Source organism: Thermobia domestica, chromosome 8, assembly GCF_964235325.1.
Source record: "Thermobia domestica chromosome 8, izTheDome1.hap1.1, whole genome shotgun sequence".
NCBI lineage: Eukaryota > Metazoa > Arthropoda > Insecta > Zygentoma > Lepismatidae > Thermobia > Thermobia domestica.
The window spans coordinates 283,238,985-283,257,615 of NC_137461.1; the positions used below are offsets into that span (position 1 = coordinate 283,238,985).

At 34.9% G+C, this 18,631-nt stretch overlaps 1 pseudogene across 1 annotated transcript; it reads left to right on the forward strand.

Annotated features, from left to right (window-relative positions):
- Positions 1-725: 725 nt before the first annotated feature.
- LOC145692027 (glucose dehydrogenase [FAD, quinone] pseudogene) lies at positions 726-13,703 on the forward strand (annotated as a pseudogene). The gene is made up of 2 exons (XR_014132610.1): positions 726-825; positions 10,293-13,703. The product of XR_014132610.1 is annotated as a glucose dehydrogenase [FAD, quinone] pseudogene (transcript).
- Positions 13,704-18,631: the final 4,928 nt, after the last annotated feature.

Genomic DNA, 18,631 nt, shown 5'->3' on the forward strand with positions numbered 1-18,631 from the left:
TAGGTATCAAATATTGTTGGCTTTCGCTGTCGAATTCCCCTTTCAATTGCACTTTCCTCTGTTTTTTCCTCCCCTGTTGTAACACTTGCTTATTGGTTCATATTGATACAAAATTCGGTTGTCATCAAGAAAATCATCCATTCATGATACATTAACATGGCTTACAAAGTATGATTTGTGTGGTGCCAACTGCTTATCAGTCGCTGATATCATTTGATATTAAAGAAGAAAATATCAGCACACAAGTACCAAGATAACATACTTCTTGAACAAGATAATATTTTTGTACCATTTTGAAGATTTAGTTTTGATATGTTTCACTACTGCGTGCGTTTTCACACATATATTCAAAGCTATCAAACAACGTGTTAAACACGAGATTTACATGCGGTATTGAAATAAGATAGTTCTTATCCATGTTTACCCTTGTTATTATATATAACGCTTATCTCAGTGACCTGTATCATTGTAAATATTACTTTTATACCAATTACAGACCTATTCCCAAATCCTATTCAAGAATCTGTTCTCTCTTAAAGATAAAACGAGATAAAATTTATTCCAAATCATTTATCAACTAATTAGGCCTCGTGTCGGCCATGACTAAACTTAAGAATAATGCTCTAATGGAGGAAACACTTGAAGATAACAATCAATACTGATATAAATAAAATTAAAAGTGTGTGGCTACAAAATATAAATACTTCACTTTTTAACTCGTTTTAATTCAAGATTCTGGCTGTAAAGATTTCTCTTTTGCTTATGTCAATTGTCTTGTTGTGAGTGAAATTCTTTTGTATTACAAGAAGATTGGTCTTTGTCTGGGTAAGTTTAAGAAACAACACTAAAACAGCAGTAAATTTACTCATTGAATAATAGGTCACCTTTAGAATCTGCTAGATATTATTTTGATAGAAACAACTGATATTTTTTAAAAGTATAATTTCTGTACTTGAAAATGACTGAAGATTGAGTCTGTATATGAGTCCAAACTTGAACTAGAAATAATCTTAAGAAATCCCACGGCGTGACAATAGCCCTGTACTGCAACTTCAATTGTAGAAAACCTCTCGCAATTTTCTGTCATTGCTCTTTAAAAGCTTTCCACAGGCCCCTGAGAGTGGTAGTATGACGTGTGGAAGGTCCTCTCTTCGGGAGACTAAACTCATAGAAACCTATAGGGTTGGCATCTAGTGACCACTGGTGTGTAATAAAATGGAATAGCATTGATGGTAGTGCTTGTCTGCACTCATTGTAGAAATCTACGCATAGAATGAAATGTATGTGGTGAGGCCCTGCCTTGATATAAACGAACCTGATTTATGACAATTTCATACAGGCGAGGCAGGCTTTCTGTATAAATAGATGTCAATACGTGTTGCAGATAGCATGCAGAATTGATTTTCCAGTTTTTAGGCACCTGACGAAAAGCAAATCTCCTGTTGTAGCTGTATCCAATGACGGTTATAAGTCCTTTCACGAGAATTGCTTTGCAGTCATGGATGAACCCTGGACGGGATTTTTGGTGGGCCACAGTATATATTATACCATGAATTTTACCACTATCTGATAGATAAACCAAAGCTTCATTCAGTGTAGTAACGAACTTCTACTTGGTATAGAAGAGATAGCTCTCGTAGAGGCGTCTACAGTTGGTCTTTCTCTCCCAACGATAGCTCCGAGTTAGGTAATGTCCCCAACAATTAAAAAACATTCCGGAGAATTGGTTCGCATTGTGCAGGTCATAGAGCTTTGGGACAAGTGTAACCGTGAATGTATAGTGGATTTTACTGTAAAGCTGTAGGGGAATTCTGTAGGGGACGTAATTTTCTGAAACGCAAGTGGAATCTTTACACTGCGTTGTCGACACCTCTTGGAGAGTGAACCGATAGCTGAAACGTTTTGGTTTTTACTTCCCTTAATTATGATCTTAAAGGTACTGAATCTTCTGGTCTATCCATTTTCTTTGTAGTGTTTTCAATTTAAGAGTAAATTGCCGTGTAAGAATGCCTACAATATATCATTCTCTAAACCTATTCACTTTGGGAACTATAATGCATACATTGCACACATACGATTGCAAAAGAGTAGTGGAAGCTCGTAGGTGTGTCTTGAACTTCAAACAATCCGGAGTGATCAATATATTGTGCATGAGGATATGGGTTGAATGTTGGGCATATACACATGACACAACGTTCTGTATATAAATAGGTAATAAAATTGTGGCCGATGATTGGCTTGTCCTTAAAAGTCCTGACCATTCACTTCTCATTTACAACGAAACAAGTTCATTTGTATTATCTATTGTATTGTCATTTTGATACCCCGTTCATTATTGGGTTATTATAATTATATAAATACTTAAGAGGTTCCGTCTAGAACAGTTTATTCGGATCATGCAGTAGTACTTATAAGATACAAAGCTAGTACTACATCTGTCCGTTACTCCACACAATAACTTGAACGAAAACGAATCTTTGAATCATGTTTCTGCAACAGGCAGCTAGAACGATTATCTCGGCCTAGTCAATCCCTTACCAGCTCCCTCCTGGTAACGGTCTCTATCCATATCTCGTTTAAAAACCACAACATTCCCTAGTTTCTATGCAACCTGCACAGTAAAAAAGAAATGTTGGTTGCCCATAATACAAGGATATGCAACTTTTCTTATTGTAATTATGTCGACCGAGTTCCTTAATGAAGTCAATCTGTTAGCTTCTTCATAGATAACGGTGTATCTGTATTCCGTCTAAAATATACATGCCCATGATTGTATATGCAATCTGCAAAATAGTTTTAAAAATTTGGTTGCCTACAATGAAAGAATTGAAGTCGTATGATCTATTTTTATTGCCTTTCAGCAGAGTATATTAGTTGTTGCTTTTATTCCGCACAGACTTCTTGTAATGAGACTAAAATTTCAATCAGTATTAATGATTTTGTAGAAATGTTACATCTCTATAACTACCTTATGATTGTTCAGAGATTTTCTGGAAAAAAATCGCAGAAGGAACTCAAAAATTTCCTCCTTCTTTTGACTTCTATGCATAAGTTTCAAAAGTTTTATAGAGTGGTTTTGTCCGTCCGTCTGTACATTGGTATTACAGTAAAAACGATAAGAGAGATGATTTTTTTGCAATCTATTCAGGATACCAAGAATAGATTCCATCTAGACCGTTAATTCTCTTTTCAAATTTAGTGTTTCAAATAGTCATTTCCGGTATCAACGCATATTGTCATAGAATGAAAACGGTAAGAGAAAGCGAGAAGCAGTTTTTTCAAACGATTCAGCGTCTCAAGACATAACTCTCCTGAACACTCTACCAAAACCGGAAGCGATTGAAATTTATTATTACTTCCGGTTTCAATACTAATTTCCACAGAGCAAAAACGGTCAGAGATATCAGGATGTGGTTTTCGCAATTGATTCTTTGTCCTAAGAGTAGGTTCCTTTTTCTTCATTAACTCTCTATGCGAAACGAAAATGGTTTAAATTAACCATTTCCGGTTTCAATACTTATCGCCACTCAATAAAAATGGTAATAGATAGGGTAAGCGGTTTCCTGGAATCGATTCAGTCTCTCGCGGGCCGCGGTGGCTCAGTGGTAGAGTGTTCACCTCTGGTGCTTGGGGTCCCGCGTTCGATCCCAGCCCCGCCAAGTGAACTTTGTGGTGGACAAACACCGTGTACGTGGGTTTTCTCGGGGTTCATTCGTTTCCTCCCACTTTCTTCATTCCACCATTTCATTCATTTCTCATAATCACCGTCTCCTTTAGCCTAACCGGCATATTCGTGGGACGTAAAACTCAAAGATTGCATTTTATTTCCTTTTCGGTTCAGTGTCTCAAGACAGCATACTATGACAATCCACAACTCTCTACCAACCGGAAGTAGTTGAAATTTAATACTTCTTCCGGTTTCATAACTGATTTCCATAGAATAAAATCGGTAAGAGGTATCGAGATGCAGTTTTCTACAATCGATTCAACTTCCCAAACTTAGGTTCTATAACATTCTATCAAAACCGGAATTGGTTGAAATTTACTACTACTTCCGGTTTCAATAATGATTTCCGTAGATCAGAAACGGTGAGAGAAATCGAGATGCGGGTTTTGCTCAAATGATTCAGCCTGTCTGTCAATCTTATCTATTTATGAATGACTAAGAAGAAGAGTTTTGGGAGCGTTTTCACATATAAAATACGGACATCTGTCAACCTTATATATTCATGTATGAGAAAAAGGAAAAGTGTCGGGAGCTCTCATGTATAAAATACATCTGGCATCCTTATCTATTTATTCATGACTAAAAACAAGAGTATAAATAGCGCTCTTATATACAAATACTAGATTTACATGATAGTTGAGAATTTACGAATTGATTGTATATAAGAGAGCTTCTCATGCTGTTCTTTTCAGTCATGTTAAAATACAGGTATATCGTAAAGGGGTGTTACAGTGCGGAAATTCTTACGTAAGTTTTATTAATATATATATATATATATATATATATATATATATATATATATATATATATATATATATATATATATATATATATATTGCACGCATGAAATGAGACTTGAATGGACACCGATTTGACAACATTGAAGAGGTCAAGAAGAAAACGAGGGAGGACCTGTCAGCTATTTCTCAAGATGACTACAAACAATGTTTCAACACGTAAAACATCGGTGGGACAAATGTGTTTGTTATAATGGAGCGTATTTTGAAGGGGATAAGGTTGCTTTGTAAAAAGTTTGAAAATATAGCTTTTACACAATAATTCCGGTTTCTTTTGGATATCTCCTCGTAAAGATAGTGGATTTTAAACTGAAGAGCAGTGGTTTTTAACTCAAAGTAATATAGTTAGTTTTGATCAGTTTTGTTTTGTTAATACAAAAAAATACATTTTTAAAAATAGTTTTATTGATAACATTTTTTTTAAATTTTTAGGCATGGTTTGTTTATTTTAATTAATTTTTAGGAAAAGAATTATTTTTATTTATTTTTTGTAGATTTCTTTTATTTTGTTCCTTGTTTTCTTAAAGAAGAAAGCACATTTTTTAATTATTCGTTTTATTTCTTTTTTTGGAATGTCTCATGAAAATCTGAAATCTTGTTTCAATTTGTGAATATTAACCCCTGAGTATTAGATAATCCCGCTTTACTCAAGTAAAGTGTTGATTGCATACGAAAGCTCTTATTGTTCTTCAGAATGAAACACAAGATCTGGCTTTCAAAATGTAGAGATGAAGACTTGAATTGCATAACATCCCAAGTCCACTCTTTTTCTTTGTATTTTGCGTTTTTTTTTTTTTTTTTTTGTTTTTTGTTTTTTACGTTAGCACCTATGTTTTAAGGGCTATTCACTTGCATAATACGTTAATCAAAATCAATTTTTTTAAAAAAATACATAATAATTTCAGCTAAACAGAATAGCATGCCAAGTATAATCTTCATGTCTTTCTTCTAAAATCACGAAAGTACTCCGGTGGACTTGAGATGTTCTGCAATTCAGGTCTTCAAATATATCTTGGTTCATTTCTCTTTATTGTTTGATTGTATTACAATTTTTTCTCTTACTCTTTTCATTCTGAGAATAAATATTGATATTTATTCCAATTATAGTCATATCTATTGCAAAAGAAGCAACAGCTCTCTTATAGGTAAATGATAAAATAAATAAATAAATAAATAAATAAATAAGCGCTGAATTGTATACCATGCAAACATCGGAAGTGGACATTCTCTGGCATACTTCCTGATATCACAAGGTTAAGAGTGTTGTCAACCCAAAGTATTTTTTTTTTTCAAATGGTACTACGTCAATTTATTACACTACGTCAAATCTGAATACTAAAACGATGTTACATTTATTATTCACTGTTGTAAACTAAGAATGCTACGGTATTAAAAATATCCCAATTTTGGTGGCAGTAATAACGCAACTGAAACGGACGGAGCAAAACATATTCAAAGTACTTTGCCGTCTAATACTACGAACATGGTATGACTGATTTCGAATGAATTTGAACAAAGTTTTAAAGGAATAAAAATGTACTTTTTCAAAAGCCTTCTGAAAACTGCTTATATAAGTATCTCATCCAATTCCATACACGGATTTTAATGGATGTAAATATTACAATATCATTTACACCAAATTGATATTTAAACCTTCTACAGATATCATACAAGTGTTTAAGTTTGCAACACTGTTAAAATTTTGTAATTCCTAGAACTTGTATTTACATGTATCAAAAAATGTTGCTGTAATTATATAAACAAAATAAATAAAAAAAACATTTTTTAAAACTTGCCACAAACGTGTGAAATTAAGCAATATATCAAATTTAACATTTTTTTTTATATCTTCCGAATGGTTTGTGTTACCAAATTTCAGTAAACAGCATTATGATATTCATGTTCATTGTAAACCATGAGTAATTGGAACTAATACTTATCTAAACACTTTTCCGAAATAAAATCGCTTGAAAAAAGTTAGGATTTCACTTTCTATATCTTTGTTTCTATAGTTCGAAATATGTCGTATGATGACAGCAGTATTCGACATTAAGGTTGTTTGTATTTATACTATACGGTACGTCTGATATGCGTTATTACTGTTGTTGAATTCTCCACAGTTTGGCTGTATTTCAAATTTTGTAATACTATAGCTTCCTTAGTTTGCAACACTACATAAGTCTCGGGTTCAAACCCTGCTCCCGCCAAGTGAACTTTGTGGTGGACAAACACCGTGTGCGTGGGTTTTCTCGGGGTTCTCCCGTTTCCTCCCACTTTCTTCATTCCACCATTTCATTCATTACTCATTATCACCGTCTCCTTTAGCCTAACCGGCATAACCGTGGGACGTAAAACTCAAAATTTCATTTCATTTCATTTTCAACACTACATAACAAGTGTTGTAAGGTTTCGTTTCAGATGTTGGTTTAAAATAAGTATATAATAACCTGACGTAGCGCTATTTCTAAAAATATAACTTTATAACGGGTTGGTAACACTGTTAACCCTAGTGATATCACAGGGTATTTCAAACAATGCTCCCCTGCCGTTGTTTCCACCTTGTAAAATTTCAGCGGTCTTCAATCTTTTAGTTTAACGTCCCATGCTACGTTCATTAGGCTAAAGAAGACGATGCTTAAAGCAAGCGAATGATGATGGAAGAATTGGTGGAATGAAATGTGGGAGGAAACGGGAATACCCCGAGAAAGCCCACGGACACGATGTTGTTCGCCACAAACTTACTTGACGGGGATCGAACCAAGGATCCCACGCACCAGAGGTAAGCACTCTATCACTGAGCAACAGTGCTCCCGATGGCTTATTAAGATAAATGGTCCACTGTATATGAAATTGGTCAATTACTCAATATTATGGCACGAATATTTTGTTAATTAAAAATTTCAAACACCTTCAAGAGAGCTCTTAAGGGCTCAAAGATGACTCTTTAGTTAACGATCAGCCCAAATACGATTATTCTTTAGGAGAAAGGTTTCATGTGCGTATGATTATTTCGTGCCATCATTTGCGTACTTACTAGGCCTAATATATTATATGACTGGCACAGGGGTAAAGTTGATCTGAAAAGGTAGGGGGGACGCATGACGTCACGCCGCCCCCCATGCCGATCTTTGCTCATTTTAAATTATTTATAAAGTGGGGGACGGCACAGATATTTTCTGGAAGTGAGGGCACGACGTTCCCTCTTGTTCCCCCCTCACTTTTACCAATAAACTGGCAACGCTGCAACGGTACTGATGGTGTGCCAACAATTGTTCTGTGTTGAACTCAGTAGTTGGAGCCTCGAATTGCATCATTTTGATATTTCAACCTTCCAAGTGTATTTGTCTGCGAAGGCATTGTACTTATATTAGCGGCATTTAAATCATTGATCTAATCACTGAACAATTAGTAGGATAAAGATTTGTGTCACAGACAGGAAATTAGATGCAAAAAGTGTTGAAACGGTGAACACAGCACACAGACTATTACTCAAACGAATTGTGTAGGATGTGGAAATTGGTTAGGGTCAACCATTAAGAAAATTATATCTCAGAAATCCTCTGTCAATAGTGTTCATTACTTTTTGAATAAAAAAATATTCTACATACCAAACGAAATTTTTATACCAAAGAGTGAAACGTAACTGGTATAGAATACCAAGAAATTGTGCAGCAGTTGCTCAAAAGAGTAAGATACGAGATTATGAGAACTTCGTGATTGTTCTCTTTTGCATGAGAACACATCCAATCACAAGACGATCCTCATACAGTGATTTCTCACTCAGAAACTTGCTACTGTTAACAATCCCTCTTTATTCTCCAGATTTAGCGTCTGGTGGCCTCTTTCTCTTTCTAAATAAAGAAGTCCATTTCAAGGGGGGAGATTTTAGCGTTCATTTTTAAAAGCAAAAATCTATTATTTAAATAGCATACTACAACAAACTTTCTCTATGGCCATTCGAAAACAGCATGACCAAGTGACTGGGATCATAAACACCTGATGTATGTGTGGCTGTGTCGAACACTAATGCAAAATAAACTCATTTTATTCTTATTCAACAATTCTATTATCCTGTTCGTGAAACATGTTAGACACACTTCACAGTTAAAGTTCCCAATATACACTTATAAAGATATGCCATGTTCGACTGTCCATGGTTTTCTGTTATTCGTAATATCTGAACTGCCTGACTCTTAAGGGAAATCACATTAGAAAGTATTTAGTTTTTATCACTTCAAACTAAGGGAAGAAAACTACTTCTTACTTCCCTTACTTCTCTAGGAATCTTCTCTTTGTGTACAGAAACTAGAAGCCTAACGTCACAATTCTGGTGTATAAAAACTTGAAGTAGATTTACTTCTCTTAGTTTGTATACGTAGATAAAAGTTTTACTTTTACTGATATGACTTAAGAACCTGACTTACTAAAAGATAATACGAAATTTACCATTTTTGTTTTGCTTGTTTTTCATAAGTGAAAGGAGATAATGAAATTCAACTTATCACAATCATAGATAATGTTATTCTACAACAGAAAACATGAATCTGAAGACTTTTTAGTGTTCTCATCCATATAAATTACAGCGTCGCCAGAATAACATTTCCCCCAAAAAATAAGTTAAGGCAACGACTAGAAGAACGAACTCAACTGCATTTGATTACGTATCATATTGTCTTGAAATCCTATGAACTACTTTATAAATAATAGTTGTATTTAGTTTCTAATAAACAAAATATTTTAACATACAATTATTAAAATTAAATAATAATGTCATTTACTACTTTTTAAATAATAGTTGTATTTAGTATGTAATAAACAAAATAGTTTTAGCTTACAGTTATTAAAATTAAATAATAATGCAATTTAAACAGCAATTCACAGGAGACCAAGACAACATGATAAGAAATCAAATGCAGTTGAGTTCATTCCTCTAGTCGCTGCCTTAACTTAGATTTTGGGGGTAATGTTATTCTGGCAGCACAGTAATATCTATGGATAGCAACACATAAAATTCTTCAGGTTTATATTTTCTGTTGTAGAATACCTTCAGTGCGAGCGGTTCTGGGTTCGATTCCCCGTCGAGTCACTCGGTCGAAAAAGTGTAACACGCTTTTTCAGACCAGCCACCCTGAATGAGGTTTTCCTTTGTTTTCCTCATTCACACCAGGCAAATGCCGGGGTGGTACCTAACTTATAGGTCCCAGACCGCTTTCTTCCTTCTCTTTCCCGATTGTGTGCCCGCCGAGGAACGTCATCCCTCAAATCGTGAAGGGCTAGATGACCTTAGATGCCGAAAGCCCAGAAATCTTAATCCTTAATCTGTTGTAGAATAACATTATCTATGGCTGTGGTAAGTTCCAATTCATTATCTTGTTTCACTTATGAAAAACAAGCAAAAGAAAATTGGTAAATTTTCAATTATTTTTAGTTAATTAGGCTCTTAACTCAAGAGCCATCAATAAAAAAAATATTTCCCCCACTAACTCTACTTTTATCCTCAGGATTTTATAAATGACTCTCTTATAGTTATTTATTTAAAATTAATTTCATACACTTATTACCATATGTATTTTCAGAAAGGAATTGTATTAGTCGAACTAATGTGTTAGAAATATAGTGTCTTAAGCTTCTCAAATGTATGAACCAATTACCATATCACTTAATATAAAACTTTCAGAAAATGTGTGACATGTTCCAACTACAACTTAATTTAACTTTGTTATATAGTATTGAAACCTGTATTAATATAAGCTATTTTTCTCAAACAGGAAGTTCCGGAAGACGATAGACCAACATGTCAACTACTTGTTGTCCTTGCACTTTTGAAGATATTCCTCTAGTCGCTAACTCATGTGGTGCAGGAGCAGTACTCTTCATGACCTTAGTGGAAACACTCATTTCTACAACATGTAGCATTTCAGGTGCTTGTGATACGCTAATTACAACCGAGACACCGGCAGAAGAATATGATTTCGTCGTAGTTGGGGCAGGAGTGGCAGGTGCTGTTGTGGCAAATCGCTTAACTGAGGTCTCTAACTGGACTGTGCTTCTTGTAGAAGCTGGTCCTCCGGAACCGTCTGCAGCGCAAGTGCCTGCTTTTACGAACAAGTTGTTTCAAAGTGCATTGACTTGGAATTACAGGGTTGAACCACAAGAAAATGCGTTTTTAAGTAGGGGAGGAGTCACGAACTGGGTAAGAGGTAAAGCAGTGGGTGGCACCAGTGTATTGAATGGAATGATCTACTCAAGAGGGAATAGAAAGAACTTCGACGAATGGGCAGCAGCTGGGAATGAAGGTTGGAGTTACGAAGATGTTCTACCTTACTTTAAAAAATCAGAAGACAGTGGAAATCCTGAACTGGTAGACACTGAATACCACGGCTTTGGTGGATATTTACCAGTTGAACGATTTCAGTATCACCCTCCAATAGCTGAAGCCATTATCAGAGGTGCTGAAGAATTGGGATACATGGAAACAGACTATAATGGAAAGAATCAAACGGGATTTTCTATTACACAAATGTCTACGAGAAATGGAGTTCGAGTGACAACAGCAAGTGCTTTCTTGCGACCAATACGTGATCGGTCTAACCTTAACGTAATTCTGCACTCTTTGGTAACTAAAATATTAATTGACCCTGAAAGTAAACGAGCAACTGGCATTCAATATTCAAGAAATGGAGAAACGTTTACTGTAAATGTTCGTAAAGAAGTAATTTTAGCAGCAGGAGCACTCAGTTCTCCTCAGTTACTGTTATTATCTGGAATTGGCCCTACTGACCATCTAGAAGAATTAGGTATTGACGTAATTCAAAACCTTTCTGTTGGTCATAATCTTCATAATCACGTTTCATATTATGTCCTATTTAACACTAATGAAACTGATTACAGAACTCTTACACTAGAATCCTTAAATGATTACATACAAAATCATAAAGGTCCTTTGTCTGCCACCGGCTTAGCACAAGTTACCGGATATACAATGTCCAAGTATGCTGAAGAAGATTATCCAGACTTACAGTATTTCTTCGGAGGATATACTCCAAGTTGTTCCAATACGGGTCTAGCAGAAGAATGTGGTGATGGTTCCTTAAACTCACAATGTGGAACAAGAGTTATTAATATTGGACCTACCAATGTGCGAACTCAAAGCAAAGGTATACTTAAGTTACAAAGCACGGATCCTTTTGAACAACCTTACTTAGATCCGAAATATCTGTCTGTACAAAGAGACGTAGATGTATTAGTAGAGGGCGTTAAATTTGTTCTAAATTTAACACAGACAAATGCTCTGAAACCGTGGAACTTCCAACTCTTTGCCTGGCCCACATTCGGGTGTCAAAACTACGAATTTGGTAGCGACGAGTATTGGGAGTGTGCAATTAGACACGATACATTTGGAGAAAATCATCAAGCAGGCACCTGCAAAATGGGTCCTTCGAATGACACTGAAGCTGTTGTTGATCCCCAGCTTCGTGTGTATGGTGTTCCTAACATTAGAGTTGTGGATGCATCTATATTTCCTCAAGTCCCTAGTGCGAATCCAGTTGCTGCTATCGTTATGACTGCGGAGAAAGGCTCAGATATGATTAAGGAAACCTGGCAGTAAAAACTGAAAGTGTTTTGATATTGTACATAAAGTAACGTAAAAATGTAATTCTACATAATTTATATATATTGAAGGCTAGCCTTTTATCCTTATTCCTAGACCATTGGTCATTGTGTGTGTTGATACAACAATTACCTAGGTACATAAAAAAGAAATAGAAGAAAATATGGATTCTAACTGACTGAAATTTGGTTCTTATACTGACCTACTTACTAATATATTATTATACATTGATTAATAGAAGACGCTTATTACCCCTAACTATTTGTCATACAGTATATTAATGAACTATCTACAAACTACTTTGTGGTTATTTGGATATTTAAAATTGTGAATAAGATAGAGATAAGTCAATTTATCTTTTCCTAAATAGTTATAAAAAATTTCTTGTTGTATCTTGTTTTGTTTAAAGCTCCAAAATTGAATCCGACTACATAAGTTTAAAGTACCGTACATTAAGCAATACACACCTACTACAATGTCTAAAAGTATGTACACTTATAGATTCACATAATTGTTGGAATCTTTCAAGATAAGGTTGTGTTTTTCCTGCTTTGGTGTCAAGATCTCGAAGGCTGAAATGGGCCGTGTCTATTTCCTTAAAACTGCATCTTTATATGTAGAAGCAGCAAATTTTACCAAATTTACTTCTTCATATTAGTAGAAAGGAAGTGTTACATATTGTGAGACTGAAAATAGGTTAAGTAACGTGCGCTAGTCTCTCCTGAAGTGTGAAGAAAGATGTTGTTTATTAACTTGCATGCTGAGAGGGCCAGTCGTTGAAGGGCTTTAACCTGTGTTATGAAATGTGTAGTATTAATATGTACTTGAGATGTGTTACTTTCAAGGAGGTAGTACTCATGATAATATATTATCATTGAGAGAGAGTATATTAAGATATAATATGTGTGAAGGAAAATATGGAAATCCTACTCAGATTGGGAGAAAGTTTGCAGGTGGTCAAATAGAAATGAAATAAATGTGAAACAGAATTAGCTTCTGTTATTATTAGTACTAACAATAATTAGTAATTTTATATTATTATGAGAAATCTGTAATTTAAGAGTTTCTATGAAGTAGTAGGCCATTACTTATATTCTCAGAGAACTAATTAAATGAAGTTTAGAATTGGTTGAACAAATCATAGGAATTAGAGGTTCTTTCATTAACCGTTTTAATGTATTCACACTACAAAAAATTGGCTCAATGTTTGTTCATTTAAGGAAGATGATATTATTTAATGTGTTAGCAGATTAGTTATGTGAGTCCTGCTGACAGTTATTATTAAAGAAATTCAGTAATGATAGTAGTAATGATATCCTTACTGATGTAGTTCAGTGTGTGATTATTGTGCATAACATTAAAGACAATATGGAAAGTTAATTTATAGAGAGTAGTTTCCAAGTTTAAACATAAGAGTAAGCACAATTATCGTAAAAGATTGAATAAATATTAGAAGTGAATACTATTTTTATTAGCTATCATCTTTCGAGAAAACCTAATGCTCTACAAATAGAAATCACCTGTTTACATGGTCAATGTTCTTAAGTATCTAAAAAAAATTAAGAGATCTACCTTAATTTTCAAATAAAGAAGTTTTATATCATACTTATTGAGTATTCATTGTTTGTTTATTTTCTTCACTTCAAACTAAGAAACAAAGCATGAAAAGAGACCTAAAACTAGGAAAGTATCTTCGTTTACATGTTTACTTAGATTTCATAATCTTCCTAGTCGTTTGTACTGCATACACGATATAGCTATTCAATGTCTAGAATAGGCTGTCAAACAAATATTTGCTATATCCCTATACACACGCTACAGCTATTGCCTTCAATGTGAAGCGGCACAATTTAGTAGATGACTGTTCACCCGTTATAGAGATCCCTGGAACACGATTTTAGAAACGCTGCAAGAAAAGTTTGTCGTGACGCTCTGGTATGTAACAAATCTGTATCCTTTCGAAATACTTATTATAATTCGTCAATCTCGAGACAAAATGGAGTATCTTATTTTCTTAATTCTTCCAGAAGACAGGTTTAAACCTTTTCTCTTTATTTATTCTATCACCTTGTTTCAAAATTTAGTTTGATCTCCTTTACTTCAGGTACATAACTTACGAGATCAAATTAAATTTTAACAGAAAACGATAGAATAAATGATGATAAAATCTTTGAACTTGTGTCCTGGAAAAGTTGACAAAATTAGGTACTCCCCTTTGTCTTAAGAGGGACGAATTTTCGAAACAACCAAAAGTACCAATGAGAGGAATATGGTGGTTGGCTAAGTTCTGGAATGGATTTCTGGATCAGGATCTCGCAGATATAAGCCTTATAATACCAAGGAAGAAGGGGACCTCAAATCCTCATCCAATTATGCTGTTAATTTTCTACAAGAACTTAATATGAAATTTAATCAGTCTTACGTTCCATGGTCATGTCATGTAAGCTAAAGAAACCGGTGATGATGAGAATGAATGAAATTGTAGAATGAAGAGAAAATAAGAGAACTCCAAGAAAATCCATGCGCACGGTGTATGTCTACCCCAAAGCTTACTTCTTGTGAGCTGGGATCAAACGAGGGACCCCCCACACCAGAGATAAAAGCTCTAACACTATGCCAACGTAGTAGCCTGGATGAACAAAAAAGTTGAAAAATCTTAACATTATCTGAAACCCTGTGAAAAAATCTATTGCATTCTATTACATTTTTCTTCTAAACGGCTTGTTATTTACTTTATAGAAGTCTCCAAATTAAAGTAGGCTCAACAAGTCTCTTCTCTCCTCCTGGCTCATAATGCATTATCTGTTTTTATCTGACTGATGATGTCATTATTAATATTGCAAATAGTGCTAATACTCTAAGTAAATGCAAAAAAGTATTGTGATTGCTAATAATATATCTGCTAAAAACGTAGTACCCAGAAAATGACATGCCAGAACAGCTTTTAATTCTTTTGGTTTCTATGGCATGAAGACATACTGTAACTTTTATATTCTCGAAATTGAAATTTTTGTTTTATATAATTTTCTCAGTAGGTTCAACAACAAATATTCAATGAACAAAAGTATTATTTATTGTTACTCTCGATGAGATGGCCTACGGTGAAGATCGCCAATCGATCTTATTTACAGCAGTAGTCCGATTAACTTACTTAGTCGGTAAAAGGAGAGCTTCTGATTAATAGTCAATTGTTGATCACAAGTGGATCTTAGTGTCTAAGTGTACGAAAAATTTTCAGTGGTATTCTTTTCCGAGCTGTCAATAATTTTGTGGCTGGAGAAAAAAGTAAACAGAACTCAGGTGTATTTTGTTAGACAGTTATTTGAAATTGTTTGAGCTAGCAGATTTTATCATGTTTTATACATAACTTTTTCTAACTCTCTCCTTCTTTTCTTGCCTATTATTGCAAAAGTTCTACTCGTGTTTCGTGTGCATATGGAAGTGGGAAGTATGTAAATCAATAAGGACTATATATACTCAACAGCACGTTCAATCAATTCTTGCTCTATTTCTGGTATAATATGAATCCCACGCCGATAATACTCGGCAGGTTTGGTGTTCAAGAATTAATGTAAAGCAATTTTCACACCCTTTACATTAGCAAAGGCTTTCCCAGTGAAGGAGTTTACAAAGCGAAACAAGGTGGAAGTTTATAGTGGCCAAGTCACCTAGATACGAGTGAAAAACAACAAAACAAGTTTTTTGGCGGCAGAAGTGTGCACACTGGATTTTCTATTTAAAGAAACTTTGAGTAAGTTCTGTGATCTTTATGACGATCTTATCTAAGTTGGAGCTGTCAAGTTATACCACGAAGATATCTAGAGCTGCAATAGATAACAAAATCGTCAACATAAAGCAGACAACAGCCAGGAGCCTGGATCTGCTACAAAAATCAGTTGAAGGTGACACTAAACAAAGCGACACTAAGAACATTGGCATCTGCAACACAATCTTTCTGTAAGTAACTCTCTGGGAGCTCAAAACCCATACGCACCTTAAGATGGAAGAAGACTTCTTAAAATTGGTTTTCAAGTTACTAAGATTGTCAGTAGTGCATCTGGAGAGTGAAAGCTACACTGAAATTTGTCAAGAGAGTTAACTCCAAATAAACAAAAGGTGCTTGTTCATCATGCTCTTAAATAGGCTACAGACTCAACTTGTAAGAACAATGATCAGTATCTCCCGGTTAGAGTCGAAACTTTTCTTGTATCAAACTTGGGAGGACCAGAGCTCCATTCCATCGAAATAGAAATGGCTCTACCGACAAGATCAGACTATGCTCATGCAATAATAGGTCATGTAATACCGTGCGAGGTGTTTCGCAGAATATCGTAAGAAATACGATCAATCTCTCCAACAGCTTTGAACATAAGGTAGAGTGGACTAGAAAGCTGAATGGCATATTATGACCACCCATATTCGTGCTACAGAAACTAAAGAGTTCCTCTTGAAACCAATACGTCAATACAATATGTTGGCTATCTCTAGAATTAGCTTCCAGAATTTCATTTTGTGATAGAACAGATTCTCTTGTAGTTGAACAGTGGTAATTTATGGAGTGAACCCGACTGCAAAGATTAGTCACAGTTTGACTACTAAGAGACATCTTTGAGCTTCGGAGATTTAATTCGATATCTAGTACCGTCACGAAGAAAGCAAAATTTTTGAAGATTATCAACTTTGGACGACAATTAAGAGTAGCAAGAGCACACTGATCCCATACTGGTGGACCGTCACCTCTGCAATCTGGAACTATTAGTAGTGCCAGTAACAAAGTACAAAAATAGGCCTACAGATGTGCACACGGAAATTACCAGGTGGGTGAAAAACACTGATCTCTCAAGAAATTTTTGCCAATCAAGTTCAAGACTGGATGATTTTACTAATTACTAATACGGAGATCCTTAGTTATCATTTTTCTATGATCTGTGCCAGAGAGCCCTAGATATATTCTCAATGTGAAGAAAGTCGCAAGGAAACATTAAAAGATAGTGTTCGAGTAGGTACTAGGTCCAGAAGAAAACTAAGTAGGACTAGTGTCATTAATGACGAATTTCACAGTCTTGTCCAGGAATTCGTTACCTGACGGCCACCATCGTTAGTTCGAAAGGGGTCTCTTGGGAAATGTTACGCACTCAGGTCTCCGACATTCAACACGGGTGGCTTAAGTTCATTGTGAAACTGAATCAGACCGATTGCCGAATATTTATTTATTATTTAAAATGATGGAGTTAAGTCATAACCTTTTCTTCCACTCAACCATTTACATTTTTCTTTTACAGTCGGACCTCATAATAGTTTTTTTTTTTACGAAGAGAATAAAAAGGATATACACTTAGGCACGTTAAAGAGTTACCGACATACAGAACAATGCAGAAAATAAAACAAGAAAAATGAAAATGAAACTTATTACATATAAAATAAACACTAAAATAAACAAGCGACAATGCTGAAGTTAAATGTTAAACTATACAAGGAGAAACAAAGAACTCAATCTTGATCATATATAACATATAAAATATATTCCTTTGATTGACTAAGTATATATAAAATGATGCACATACTTAAGTGATTGTGTATAATATTTACGTTCATACGCATGTATAAGAAGGGAATAGAAAAGTAAATAAGAAGAAATAGAAAGAGAGAGAAAACAGAAAATCGAACGACTGCATGGTAACGCAAGGAATAGTTTCGTGTGGGACAACTTTTTTGTTTTGTTTTTTTGTTTACTGAAGACCTTCATTAGAAAGATATTCTTTAAGCCGACGTTTAAAAGTCAACACTGAACCAGAGTCTCTGATGCTTTCAGGGCTGTCATTCCAAGCTTTGGTGGCAATAGTGTGAAAGATTTGGAAAAGAAATTAGATTTGTGCGTTTGAACGGCGACTGTTGTATTTCCTTTAGAACGGGCATTTAGTGGATGAGAAATTTCAATTTAGAGGATAGATAAGTAGGTTTTTTTACAATTAATTATTTTATATAAAAGTGTTAGAGAATGAATGCGGCGGCGGGTGCTTAGATTGCACCATCCTAGTTGCTGATAACAATGGGAGATGTGGTCGAAGCGCTTTTTATTAAATATAAAGCGAACGCAGGTATTCTGAATGCGCTGTAGACGTTTTGCCAGATCTTCGGTTAAATCAATAGATGCTACATCACAATAATCTAAATTAGAGATTACCAATGATTGAGCCAGGGATGCTTTAATGGATTCCGGAAGAAGGTTTTTTAAAGGGAGACTGAAGGGAGCCGTAAGATTTCTTGCATACTCTATTAATATGGGCTGTCCAATTTAAGAATTTATCGATCTGGAATCCTAGACTATTGACGCTATCGCTTACAGGAATGGCTACGTTGTTTACAAGAACATTCCGTAGGCTTTTAATATTGATTGTGGAGAGTAGTTTGAGCATGATAAATTTTGATTTGGTTGGGTTTACTTGCAGTCCATTGTTACGTGCCCATGTGCAGATACTTTCAATGTCACTGTTT